The sequence below is a fragment of the Nerophis ophidion genome, linkage group LG06, assembly GCF_033978795.1.
Source record: "Nerophis ophidion isolate RoL-2023_Sa linkage group LG06, RoL_Noph_v1.0, whole genome shotgun sequence".
Lineage (NCBI taxonomy): Eukaryota > Metazoa > Chordata > Actinopteri > Syngnathiformes > Syngnathidae > Nerophis > Nerophis ophidion.
In genome coordinates this window covers 29,525,505-29,539,764 of record NC_084616.1, presented here as the reverse complement: position 1 = coordinate 29,539,764, position 14,260 = coordinate 29,525,505, and positions in this window count along the sequence as shown.

Here is a 14,260-nt window from a genome sequence, read left to right as displayed (position 1 = left end):
TGGGACATAAATATAACGGAAGTATAATTGTTTGTACATAATATATAATTGGTGCAAAGGTTTCACATGACTACAATAATTTTTCACATGTCTTTACGGTGTATATGAGTGACCAGTATTAATGTTGTGTACAATGTGTATTTATAATATGTTGTGAAAAGGAAATTTCATATTTTTTGGAAGCTCATCTTGTACTTGACTTTGTTTATAGGGTTAGGCGCAATAAGTGTTCAAATTTAGCCTAAACCCTTTTGGTCTTCAACATTTTTTCTTTTTTTTATATTTACAAATGTAAAACTGTTTGTTTATGAATGTGCATCTGTTTGTTTATGTAAAACTGTTTGTCTATTTTGTTGACCATTGACCGAAAAAATAAAAAACTAACTAACTAACTAACCAACTAATTTTCTTCACCAAATGTAGAGGTGTTGAATTTGCCATGTAAAATCTCTAATGTTAATCAGTAGCATGTCCATGACATAGCCAATGAGCATCGAGCGAGCACATTTTGAAAAGTGCACTTTACGATCAGGCTTTTTTTTTTTTAAATCAGGAATATTGTCAGGTTCAAACACTGATGACATCTATTAATCCAACAAGAAGCAAGGAATCATGCAGAGACAGAGTTCAATTTAGCTCATGAGGAGACAGGTGTGGCTGTATTCTAGTTACAGATCCAAACTACGTTCTAAAAATTAAGCCTGCGCGCCCCCTCTATTTATTAGGAATGTCCCAATTACATCACTGTCGCTGAGGGACGGGGGTAATCTCGACAACTCCAGTTAGACACAATATATGATTATACAAAAATGCAAATATGTTGACACTTGATGCTATCGCCCAGTCTTTGTTTTGTCTGGTCCTGGTACCCAATGTTCGGCCTTAGCAGTCAGCAGGCCGGGTCTGGGCACAACACTGATAAAGAGGCTAGCAATCTTTTGGATTGCCAGATCTGCACAAATACAAAAATACCACTTCAGCATAATTGACAATACTTTATAGCAACGGCCCTTAAGCATAAAGTTATGATGATAATATATACATAATTATTCTAACAAATACAGTATTTTTCGGACTATAGGTCACAGTCTTTTTCATAGTTTGGCCGGGGGTGCGACATATACTCCAGAGCGACTTATGTGTGAAATTATTAACACATTACCGTAAAATATCAAATAATATTATTTATCTAATTCGCGGATTGGACAAAGAAAATGTCAGCAATCGTCACAAACACGTCAGCAATCGTCACATACACATGAACCAATAAGAATTCGGCGGGGGAGGGTCATGGCAGAAGTGCATTTTGGGTCATGGAATGCTAACTGCTATATGCTATATGCTACTGCTGTAGCTATTAAAATGGATCATTTCATCGTTGGGGGTAACTCAAAAAAACTGAGAAGGGATGAACAAAAATTGGACCGAAAAGGAAATCATGAACTGCAAAATACAAGCTGGACGACAAAAGGAAGCGGCGCATACCTTTGGAGTTGGCAGAGTTGTTTAGAAGCGACACCGAGGAAGAAGTTTTCATGGGATTTAGTGATTAGGAGCGACAGATTGTTTGGTAAACGTATAGCATGTTCTACATGTTATAGTTATTTGAATGACTCTTACCATAATATGTTACGTTAACATACCAGGCACCTTCTCAGTTGGTTATTTATGCGTCATATAACATACACTTATTCAGCCTGTTGTTCACTATTCTTTATTTATTTTAAATTGCCTTTCAAATGTCTATTCTTGGTGTTGGATTTTATCAAATACATTTCCCCCCAAAATGCGATTTATACTCCAGTGCCTTTTTGGACATTTTTGCGGCCTCGGCGAGAGCATGTGGTGGCCGGAGGAAGAGTGGGGCGTGCGGCTCTTGCCGCTCCTAACGGGCGAGGCGCAGTGCGCGGCGCTGAGTTTGCCTGCAGCGTCAAGAGTGCGCTTCGCGGACCTGAAGAAGGCGGTGCTGGACCGGATCGGAAGCACCGCTGAAGAATACCGGCGCCGGTTCCGGTCCTTGCGCCTGGGGGAGGAGGACTGGTCATTCATCCTGGGTCAGCAGCTCCAAGACGCAGCGACACGCTGGCTCCCACTGCTGGACCAAATCATCCGGGAGAAATTCCTGGAGGCGATCCCAAAGAAGACGACCAACTGGATCCGGTACCACCGGCCACGTGACCTAGCAGCTGCGGTGACCCTCGCCAAAGACCACCTGACCGTCCACCGCGAGGCGCATGGACGGAGCACACGACAGGAGGAGAGAGCAGTACATATTCCCCGCCTTAACCCCCGTGACTTCCCTTCTGCTCTTTCCCCGCAGGTCCCGACTGCTGTCCCCAGAACATCTCCCATGCAGATAGTCCCTCAAACGCTTGGGCAGGCGTGCTGGAGGCGTGGGCGGCCCAGTCACGCGCGTCAGGGACCTCAGCAGGTGGTGGTGGGGCGCATGGCCGCGGTGGCCGGCCGTTCAGTGCCCTTCCCCGACCCGGGTGAGACGTACAGTATCAAAGTAATGATACAAGGGAGTACATACCAGGCAATGGTGGATCCGGCCTTCGGGCAGACCATGATCCACCAGAACCTGGTTCGACCCGGGGCTTTGAGGCATGCAACACGGCTAAAAATCAGGTGTGTTCATGGGAATGTGCACAAGTACCCTATGGTGCCAGTAGAAATTTGGTACGAGGGCCAAAATCATAGGGTTGAGGTAGATGTAAGTACGCACCTCTCGCACCCCGTAATTTTGGACACAAATTGGTCGGAGTTTAGTCGTTTACTGACACAATGCATAGGGGTGCGTTCACGGACCGTAGGAAAGGGGAGTATCCGCGCAGTTCTCAGTGGCAAGGCGGGGCCATCCGACACTGCCGAACGGGAACCGGCGGGGGCTTCGCGGGAAGCCTCCCCGGCCCCCTATTGGCGTCCCACGGAGGATTTTCCCCTGGAGCAGTCTCGAGACGAAAGTTTGCGCGTGGCCTGGGACCAGGTAGACTACATCGACGGTCAGCTGATGCGCCCGGGAACAGCGCGGGTATTCCCTCACTTCTCCATTATTAGAGATAGATTGTACCGAGTGAGCCGTGACACTCAAACAGGAGAGGAAATTACCCAGTTGTTGGTGCCGAAACGCCACCGGGAAATGGTTTTCCAGGCGGCGCATGTTAATCTCATGGCTAGACATTTATGGTATACTAAAACACTCAATCGGGTCATGGTCCGGTTCTATTGGCCGGGCATCCGGGCAGATGTGCGCCATTGGTGCGCTGCCTGCCCGGACTGCCAGCTGGTGAACCCAGCGGCCACTCCGAAAGGCACCTTTGCGGCCATTGCCGCTCATGGAGGTCCCATTCCAGAGAATTGGGATGGACCTCATCAGATCATTTCACCCGAGCTCATGGGGGTATCGCTTTGTGTTAGTCCTGGTGGATTACGCAACGCGCTACCCCGGAGCAGTGCCCCTGCGCTCCATCTCTGCAAATAGTGTGGCGCAAGCACTGTTTCAGGTTATCTCCCGAGTTAGAATCCCGAAAGAGATTCTGACTGACCAGGGCACGTCCTGTATGTCATGCACGATAAAGGAACTTTACGGATTATTGGGAATTAAAGCGATCCGCACCAGCGTGTACCATCCACAAACGGATCGGCTGGTGGAGCGGCTAAATAAAACGCTAAAAACCATGATCTGTAAGTTTACGCACAAGGACAAACCATCTTGGGATAAATGGCTGGATCCCCTCATGTTTGCGATTCGGGAGGTACCCCAAGCCTCCACTGGCTTTACACCTTTTGAGCTGTTATATGGCAGGAAACCACGCAGAGTGTTGGACGTAATTAAAGAAAGTTAGGAGGAGGGTCCAAACTCCAGCAAAAATGAAATTCAGTACGTTATAGATATGCGAGCAAATCTCCACACGGTGGGGCACTTGTCACGTGAGAATTTGCTCCGTGCCCAGGAACGGCAACAACGCACGTATAAGGGGACCCAGCTATGAAAATTTTCACCGAGAGGAAAAGTGCTGGTATTACTCCCAACATCCAGCTCGAAATTACTTGCGAGGTGGCAAGGACCCTTTGAGGTCACACGGCAAGGGGGTGATATGGATTACGAGGTTCGACGCTCGGACCGGGGCAGAGACACACAAATCTACCATCTAAACCTGCTGAAGGCATGGAGGGAGGCGGAGCCTGTCTCCATGGTAACAGTAGTGAGAGAGGAGAAACAGTTGGGACCAGAGATCCCGCGCTCTGTCCCTCCCTCAACACTCCCCTGTGATACGTTAGCGCAGAAAGCGGATGTTGTTAAACTACAGCGGCGTTTCTCTACCGTGTTCTCCCCTCGGCCCGGCCGCACGAATCTATTCCAGCATCATATCGAGACCAGCCCGGGGGTTACGGTGAGATCTCGGCCATACAGGCTCCCCGAACACAAACACAAAATAGTTCAGGAGATAATAAAATCCATGCTGGAATTGGGGGTAATAGAAGAATCTCACAGTGCGTGGTGCAGTCCCATAGTTCTGGTAGGGAAGAAGGATGAGTCTGTGCGGTTCTGTGTGGATTACCGCAAGGTGAATGAAGTATCACGTTTTGACAAGTACCCCATGCCTCGGGTCGACGAGCTCCTAGATCGGCTGGCCACTGCTCGTTTTTTCACGACACTGGATTCGACCAAGGGCTACTGGAAGATTCCTTTGTCACCAGAGTCCAAGGAAAAAACGGTCTTTTCCACTCCGGAAGTGTTATACCAATTTGTAACACTTCCGTTTGGCTTGTTCGGTGCGCCTGCCACGTTCCAGCGCCTCATGGACCGGGTGCTGCGACACCACGCTGCATACGCGGCCGCCTACCTGGATGATGTCATCATCCAGATCAGCGGCTGGGAACAACACATGCAGCGGGTGGGTTCAGTGCGCGGCCGGACGGCGTTCCGGCCTGAGTCTGGCGGTGGAGGTATGTGGTGGGCGTGGCCTGTGTACCGGCAACGAAGCGGGTTGTGGCAGGACCGGCTTCGAGATTGGCAACAGGTGGGTGGATGACACAGCTGAAAGTGTTTGACTAATCACCTGTCGCTCTGTTAAAGGCAGCAGTCGGGAAGGTTGTTGGATAGTGGAGCACAAGCACGAGCAAGAAAGATGGGCAAAAGACACTTGCTGAAAAACACAACAAAAGAGAGACTTTATTGAAAAATAAAGCAGTGTTGTAACCCGGAACTGAAATGTCATGTCAGTGCTTGGTGGTCCAAGGAACCCTGAGGAGGGAAACCTCCACAGATACCTAATAGTACCAACAGAATTTGGTTGGTTACTAGAAAAGTAGAAAATTACCAAATTCAGTACCCATCCCGGTTGAAACGTGTGTGTCACTCAGTCACAAAAAGCCCAGATGCACTCACTAGATCAGGGGTCTCAAACTCACTTTACCTGGGGGCCACTGGATGCAGATTCTGGGTGAGGCTGGCCGCAAGAAAAGATTTCCTTAAAAAAATGGTTGCATACTCCTCAGCATGTCTAGGTGTATAATGACGTTTCAAATTGTATCCCTTGTGCACCGCAACTTTCTCTGTGCAAATAAGACACGTCGGGGTGCCCCTGTGCTCAACAAAGAAATATTGCATCTTCCACTTTTCCTGGAATTGTCTTTGCTCATCACTAACCTTTCTCTTCACTGCAGGCTTTGAAAAAGACATGTTTGGTGTTGTGGAATATATTTGTATTTAGCCGACGCACGGAGAATAATGTTGTTTCTGCAATGTGTGTCGTTCCGCCTTTAAGCCCTACAGCAACACGGCGGTCTAATAGCCGGGAAAGTACCTGGATAGCGAGCGCAAAAAAGTGACGTCTCCCGTAGTGTTATTTGGCGTCATATAGAAATGTATGTAGTGTTCATCGTGTGAGGAAATGCAAATTAAACAATAAAAAAAAAAAAAAATAACGGTTTGAAATGGTCCAGGTTATCGGGGACTGTTATTACTGACGGACAGGTGTCGCAGTGTGACTGCAGCAAAGCAGTAAGAAAACCCTCGTCTCCATGGCAACGTTTCTGTCGCTTTCACTCATTTGCCGCTTTTCCACCAACGCAGGGGTAGGCAACCCAGAACGTTGAAAGAGCCATTTTGGACCCAAAAAACACAACGCTGTCAAGCGCCATTCATATAAAACTCGCGGGCCGCACAAACGTTAAACTTTCATATTAAGGTGGGGGCCGCAAAATAACGTCTCTGCCCGCGGGCCGCGTGTCTGAGACCCCTGCGCTAGACCATGTTTTTGCAGAAATAATTAGTCAATGAAAGTCTTATCGGCTCTGACCTGTGGACTTATTACCTCCTTGGCTCGCTTCCAGTCCGATTCAGAATCTTGAATGAGAGGATCTTTATGAGCGGCAATGAAAGCATGAATGGACGCTATGTTGGCGCTACATGCTAAGTGTTTTACTGGAGAACCAGCAGTACGAGGGGACAGCTAATCATCCTAAATGGACTCCATTATCGCACCGGTTTACTGTTATCACACCAGTTTGGTGCTTGAATGAGGACAGCTTATGTCTTTGTGTATGGGTTGGGACGTGAAGGTTAAGCAGAAGTAGGGAGCAGTTAATGTGATTAGATGAAACCCTGATACAGGGTTGAAACACACCTTCGTTTTTTTTTGTTTTTTTTTAAAGATAGCACCGCTGGGAGATCCATTCACTAATTACAGTTGCAGCATCGTAAAAAAATCGGACACAGTAATTTACATAAATTATACAAGAATGGGTATACCAGTTTGAAACACCATGACTTGACACGTTGCACATAACCGTGCCGTAAAATTGTCAGAGACGTGTGGGTTGGAGCCTCGGACATGATCGATGCGTACAGTAAAAGAGCCCAGCTCTTTCTTCAACCATGTGTGTGTGTGTGTGTGTGTTTGTGTGTGAGTCAATAAATTATCATCATCTCTAAGCTTCGCGTCTTTATGTCATAGTCAATGAGCCCGAGCACCTATCTGATGGCATGTCCCGCACGAGAGAAACAACAATGAAGAAAGCCATCATGCTACTTTTGGGAGCTAACGCGGTGAATATATTTAAGCAAGTGCCATTATATCCTCTGAGCGGCACAAAGAGCAAGACCCTCGTGATGTTTAATGGCGTGCTGTATTAAAATTAACAAGGCTATTTAACGCTCCTGCATTTCCTACCAGTATGTAATACTAACATCTGCATAAAAATACCCGCATAACTCAAAAAAGGCCTAAATGAGATGAAAGAATAGATCCAATCGAGCAGCGTGCTTAAAAAGTAGGCCATTAAAAGGTTATGCCAAAGCACATGTGCTTTCACAGACAGAAACGAGTCCTGGAAGGAGGAGGCGGCATGAGCCCGGGCCTGCATGCAGCAACTCTGCAGCCTGACGTGCTTTATGGCCCCCGCTGGCCTCTCCGGGTCTCTTTATGGATTCCCATAGAACGAAAGAATCATGACTACTCCTGGAAAAGCGGGCCAAAAACAACACCTTCACCGCTGCACTCTTGCTATGCCTTTGCCGTAATTCAGCAAGCTGTTTATGCTCCCGCTCCGCAGGAGGAGGAAAGAAAAAAAAAAAGAGAAAAGCATTCATTGTAATGACAAAAATGACTGTAAATTTTGATGCTAATGTTTATTTTTTTGTTGACGTCAGATAAAACTGTCACCGTGAGTGAGGTTGGTTTATTGGGCGTCGTTACAGGTTGGCGGGAAAAAAAAAGATTGCAGGGCTTTGTTAACTTACAGCTTTTTTTTAATCCCCCCCCTTCTCCCCCCCTTTTGGACTGGAATAGCATTGCCTTTGAAAGATCAGTTCTTTTATGATACTTAGAAGATTTATCGCATGAAAATGTCCAACTTTGATAGGAAAATTAAAGTGCTCCACCAAGGGCATTGTTAATCCTGGAGATATTTCCATGCGGTGCGTTCCCCCCCCCCATCTCACATTTTCCTTTTCCCAGCGCAGACCCCAGTTCCAGAATGCATGCTTCAGAAGAGCGGTAATGGATTCATTCTGTATGTGAAAGTACTCAACACCAGTAGCGCCCCGGCCCGACGTAGATCCTCCAGGCCTCCGGTTTGCGTTGGCACCGCTTGTATATTATCACGCACACCACTGGAGCACATCTGGAATGGAGCGCCAGCAAAACTCCCCAACCCCCTTTCCCGAGCCATAATCCTGCTAGTGCTGTGTCATGACAGCCGGGGGTTACTGGGTTACTGCTGTTATCAAACAGCCAACACTTTTGGCCCCCGTGATGATGCAAAACAGCACTAAAGAAGGACAATCAGTCATTTTCATTGTAGACCGTCAACATCACACGCACACACACCAAGCGTTGTGGCTGTAAAGCTTTATGAGGTTTTATGAGGCCTGTTCTTTCCTCGCGTGTTTGGACTTGTTTTGTGCGGGAAAAAAATCCCTCGCGAACCTTCGGCTGTTTTGCAGAAAACGTGCGCGCATTTGTGCAGCAGGGGCAAAAGAATGTAAAGAGGAGCGTATAGTCTGGCATACCCCTATGTGCAGCCTCTCCCTCCCCGTGTCATCTGCTCACTTTCTCTCCCCTCCCTCCCCTCCCCGTGGATTCCCCAACCACACCACAACACTGTTAACAGAGACGGCCATGACAGATTTACTGCCATCGTCTTTCCATTGGCCGCCAGCGTGACAGCCGTGATTTAACGCGGCCCTCTCATTGGCCAAAAGCTGACACCTTAATTTATGGCCGCACTGAGATTTGATGCCTCCTGCCTTTGAAGTGAGTTACAGCTCGGTGGCTTATAGGACACAGAAACGGTGTCAGGTTGCAATCGTAAAGTCTTCTCCCCGAAGGGAGGTGGTGCTCTGGCATAATAGCTCTGACGTCATGAAGGGGGGGACAAGAGACCTTGTGAGCTCGGAGGAAGAACAGAATAATGTGTGATGGGACCGAAGAAGGCCAGGGTATCCGTCCAAAAAAACCTCCTCTCGGTCTTCTTTAGACCCGTTCAAAAACACATCTCGTATTTCTTGCTTTTCAACAGTCGCCTTCCAATTAGCCAGAGACTGGAGTGGCCAGGCGGTGTCCACGCAACGCCACCATCCATCTGCCTGACAGGCCCGTCCTCGCAGGATCAAGAAGAGCAAGAGTCTGGCCTTGTATCAACCTTGACCCATGGAAATTTCCATGGGTAAATAGCATGGCCGCCCCTGCCCAGTCTCTCAACCCCCGGGGGCTGAATTCACTCAGCGTTTCCCTTGGATATCGCAGCCTTCGCTTTGTCATGTCATTAAGGTCGTCTGCTCCTGTGGACGCCAAGACCGGGGAAAGTCAGGAGCAAAGGTGTATTTGCAGAATATTGTAGCAAATATACACTTCTTCCTCTTTTTCTTCAGTCTATTTCACCCCAACACGGGAAAAAGGCCTCTTCACCAATGTTCCATTATGTTGTACTTTGAGCTATTCTCTGCCCAGCAAGGCCACTTTGTGCTTAACTCATCCCTCCACCTTTTGCTTTATCTCTCTTTTTTTCCTGATTGGATGTCTAGGAGTCCATTCAGTTGGCTTGTATGCCCATCTGCTGTCTTATGTCCATTTCTTTGACCTTAGACTTAGACTTCCTTTTTATTGTCATTCAAATTTGAACTTTACAGTACAGATAAGAACAACATTTTGTTGCATTAGCTCATGGTACTGCAGGATAAAAAAAACAATAATGTGCAGATATAAATAAATAGATTACTGCACTGATAAATATATTGCACTTCTGGATATACATCCAGTCTTATGGATGTATGTTATATTGTCTTTATATTCCAGTGAGTTAATCCATTTTTGGGGGGAATTGAGGTGATTATTATGATGCGTTCAAGAGTCTTACGGCCTGAGGGAAGAAGCTGTTACAGAACCTGGAGGTTCTGCTTCGGAGGCTGCGGAACCTCTTTCTAGAGCCCAGCAGTCCTTGGTGGGGGAGGGAGGAGTCTGCAGATTTTCCTAGCCATTTTTGCGATCTCCTGGATAGAAGGAAGAGGAGTCCTGATGATCTTTTCCGTCGTCCTCACCACTCTCTCCAGAGACTTCCAGTCTGAGGTTCTGCTGGCTCCAGTCCAGACAGAGATGGTCAACATAATATTCTGCACTCCTGACCTCTGTCCGAGGTCTGTATTTCACACTCTGGGCTTCTTTGTGCCACTTACCATTAAGTCAAAGTTAAAGTACCAATGATTGTCACACACTCACGAGGTGTGGCGGAATGATTCTCTGCATTTGACCCATCACCCTTGATCACTCCATGGGAGGTGAGGGGAGCAGTGAGCAGCCGCAGTGAGCAGCAGTGGCCGCGCCAGGGAATCATTTTTGGTGATTTTCAAAAACCCATTCCATCACCTTAGGTCAGAGGTTGGCCACCCAAAATGTATAAAGAGACATATAGGACCAAAGATACACACACAAAAATAATGTCTGGAGCCGCAAAAAATCAAAAGACTTACGTCAGTGTATATATTAGCTATATTATCCTACTATCAAAATTACTTTAAAATTCTTATATAAGTGTTGTAATGAAGAGAACACATGATGGAAGAGTCTATATTATTTATATTAGCCTACTATCAAAATGACTTCAAAATACTTACATAAGTGTTATAATGAAGACAACACATGAGGTAAATGTCCATGTTAGCTGTATTAGCCTACTATCAAAATGCCTTTAAAAGTCTTACATAAGTGTTATAATGAAGACAACACATGATGTAAATATCTATATTAGCCTACTATCAAAATTAATTGAAATGACTTATACAGGTTATAATGAAGACAACACATGATTTAAGTGTCTATGTTAGCTATATTAGCCCACTATCAAAATGACTTTAAAAGTCTTATATAAGTGATGTAATGAAGACAACACATGATGTAAGTGTCTATATTAGCCTACTACCAAGGACTGACGCAAATCTTCCTTAACAGAAATGTTGCATTTTAATTTTTCCATCCATCCATCCATTCACTACCGCTTATTCCCTTTGGGGGTCGCAACATTGGAAATCATCAGTAAAATGGAGGCTTCTCACAGGATGAGATAACTCCCGGAAATGACTAACTTAGAATGTCCAAAGGTATAGATGTGTGTGTCCAAGTTTAAGGAAACGGCAGGCTGTCTTCTTCTAGTGGATTTATTACAATCTTTGCAAGCTCTGTAACGTTTGCTGTGGTCTGGAACAACAGGGCACACAAACAACTATCAGACATGCAGCCAATATTACATACAGATATTGTGTCAGGAGACATCCACAAATAGATTAAATACACAGAGGACATAGGAAAAGGAAATTCAATGAGCTCAAATATAACTACAAACGAGGCATAATGATGCAATATGTACATACAGATAGCCTAAAAAGCATGTTAGCATCGATTAGCTTGCAGTCATGGATTGACCAAATATGCCCGATAAGCACTCCAGCAAAACAATAAAATCAACAAAGGTCACCTTTGTGCATTCACACACAGCATAAAACATTTGGTGGACAAAATGAGACAAAAAAAGGAGTGGTATAAAACATGTATTTCTGTGACAGCGACGGAAAAAAACTTGTACATGCAAACAAACTACGATCAGTTCAATGATCGCAAAAATTAGTCAGACAAAATGGTGCTTGCCAACTACTCTCATCAGTGAAGCATGTATAACATAAACAGTGGGATTTGTAAAAATTAAGAAGGTTTGTGTCATGTTTGTCCTCCTACATAAAATATATATAAAACAAAAAATATATTTTTTTCTTCATCTTTTTCCATTTTCACACATTTCTGAAAAAGGTCCGGGGAGCCCCTAGGGCGGCGCTAAAGAGCCGCGGGTTGCTGACCCCCAGCCCTAAGTCTTTTGACGGTTGTACGAAATATACATTAAATTCATCCTCTTGTTTTGAACTTTATTCACTTTAAACTGTTTTAATAAATTATGCCTTTCGACCTGCTGCTCTACTATCCATTGTTTTGGAGAGATACAGTATAAATGTGTTCTTAATATGTCTAATCCCTTGAAAATAATAATGTCTCCAAATGTGAGCCGCCAAGTAACCTCAAGCCGTTTTTATTAGCTAAAGCGCGGGTCGGCAACCCAACATGTTGAAAGAGCCATATTGGACCAAAAATACAAAAAAACTAATCCGTCTGGAGCCGCAAAAAGTCTTATGTACTGTAAGTGTTATAATCAAGGCAACCCATTAAGTACATGTTTCACAGGATGAGATAACTCCTACAAATGACTGTCTTAGAATAGCCAAAGTTAAAGGAAACAGTAGGCTGTCTTCTTCTAATGGATTTATAACAATCTTTTGCTGTGATCTGGAACAACACGGCTCACAAACTATCAGAAATGCAGCCAATATTACATACAGATAATGTGTCATGAGACATGCAAATATAAATTATATACACAGAGGACATAAGTGAAAGACATTAAATGAGCTCAAATATACCGACAAACGAGGCATAATGATGCAATATTTACATACAGCTAGCCTAAATAGCATGTTAGCATCGATTATTAGTGCCCCACGCAACATCAACAAAGTACACCTTTGTGCATTCACGCGCAGCATAAAACGTTTGGTGGATAAAATGTGACAAAGAAGGACCGGCATAAAACACGTCTTTTTGTGGCAGCTTCGGAGAAAGTTGTACATGCAAACAGACTACGGTGAGTTCAAGGACAGCCGAAATTAGTAGGACAAAACGGTGCTGGCCAAATACTCTTGTCAGTGAAGCATAAGCACAAACACATTAAACAGTGGGCTTTCTGACAATTACAAAAACATTGTTAAAACAACAAATATATTTTTTCTCCCATCTTATTCCAGTTTTACATATTTTTGAAAAAGATCCAAGGAGCCACTAGAGCGGTGCTTAAGAGCTGCATGCAGCCAGAGAACCGCGGGTTGCCGACCCGCGAGCTAAAGAATGGTACAAAGGTAAGGAGGAACTAGCCAAATATTCATATTTTAAAGTTATAATAATAATAATAATGAGTTAAACATGCTTTTGACAAAAAGTTCCCTTGTCTTGTCTTTTGATTGATTGAAACTTTTATTAGTAGATTGCACAATACAGAACATATTCCGTACAATTGACCACTAAATGGTAGCACCCGAATAAGTTTTTCAATTCGTTTAAGTCGGGGTCCACGTTAATCAATTTATGGTAGATGGTCGATGGTTTGTCTTCCACTCGATCCCATCTCTGTGAACACTCCTTGATTCATTGGATTTGTCGGCTGTTTTGTTATAAAGAGAGTAATTAGTTCTTCACCGGGGCTAACTTTTGGCTTGTGGTGCCTACGTACACAATTGACAATGATTTTGCGGAAGTGAGACCAACGCTGTAACATATACGGGTGGCCTGTTTCAATAAATGCTTGTCAAATCTTCCAAATCGTCCTCTGACATTTGAACAAAACAAAAAAAAAAACGTAGGGAGAGTCTAACAATACTAATGAGTCAATTTCTGCCCCAAACTACACAATCAAATCAAATCAACTTTATTTGTAAAGCACATTTAAAAAAAAAAATACCACAGGGGTAGCCAAAGTGCTGTACAATAGGCAGGTTGAAAGATAACAGAAGAAAAACGAGCAAACACAACACAACACAAACAGCACTTTGAAAAAGAAAAAACAAAAAAACGCAACCAAAAAGCTGAACGGGAGTAAAAGGCAAGAGATGTTAAACATGCGTAGGAATAACAAATGTAAGACGCAAAAACATACGGAGCTATAAAAGATAGCATTTCTTCAACAATATCTGCCATTACATGTAATGGCAAAAGAAATAGGAATCAGATTATTTAGTATATTGGCTTTGCCTTTGCTGACAATAACGATAGAGTTGTATTACCTTAAATTACAAGTTCAATAGGTTCTGTGATGGAGCTCTTAACTCAAAGCTCTTGTATCGCAAATCAATATAATTTTTGCTTGAGGTGAATTGTGAATTACATTTATTTAGCGCTTTTTCTCTACGGAGACTCAGAGCGCTTTACATAGTGAAACCCATTATCTACATTTCAGCTACATTTAAACCAGTGTGGGTGGCACTGTCTTGCCCAAGGACACAACGGCAGTGACCAGGATGGCGGAAGCTGGAATCGAACCTGGAATTCTCAAGTTGCTGGCACGGCCGCTCCACCGACTGAGCCACACCATGCCCACCTAAAACAGCACAATGCTAACATGTGACATGCTTTTTAAAAAGAAAAACCCCCTTTTAGATAAGAAA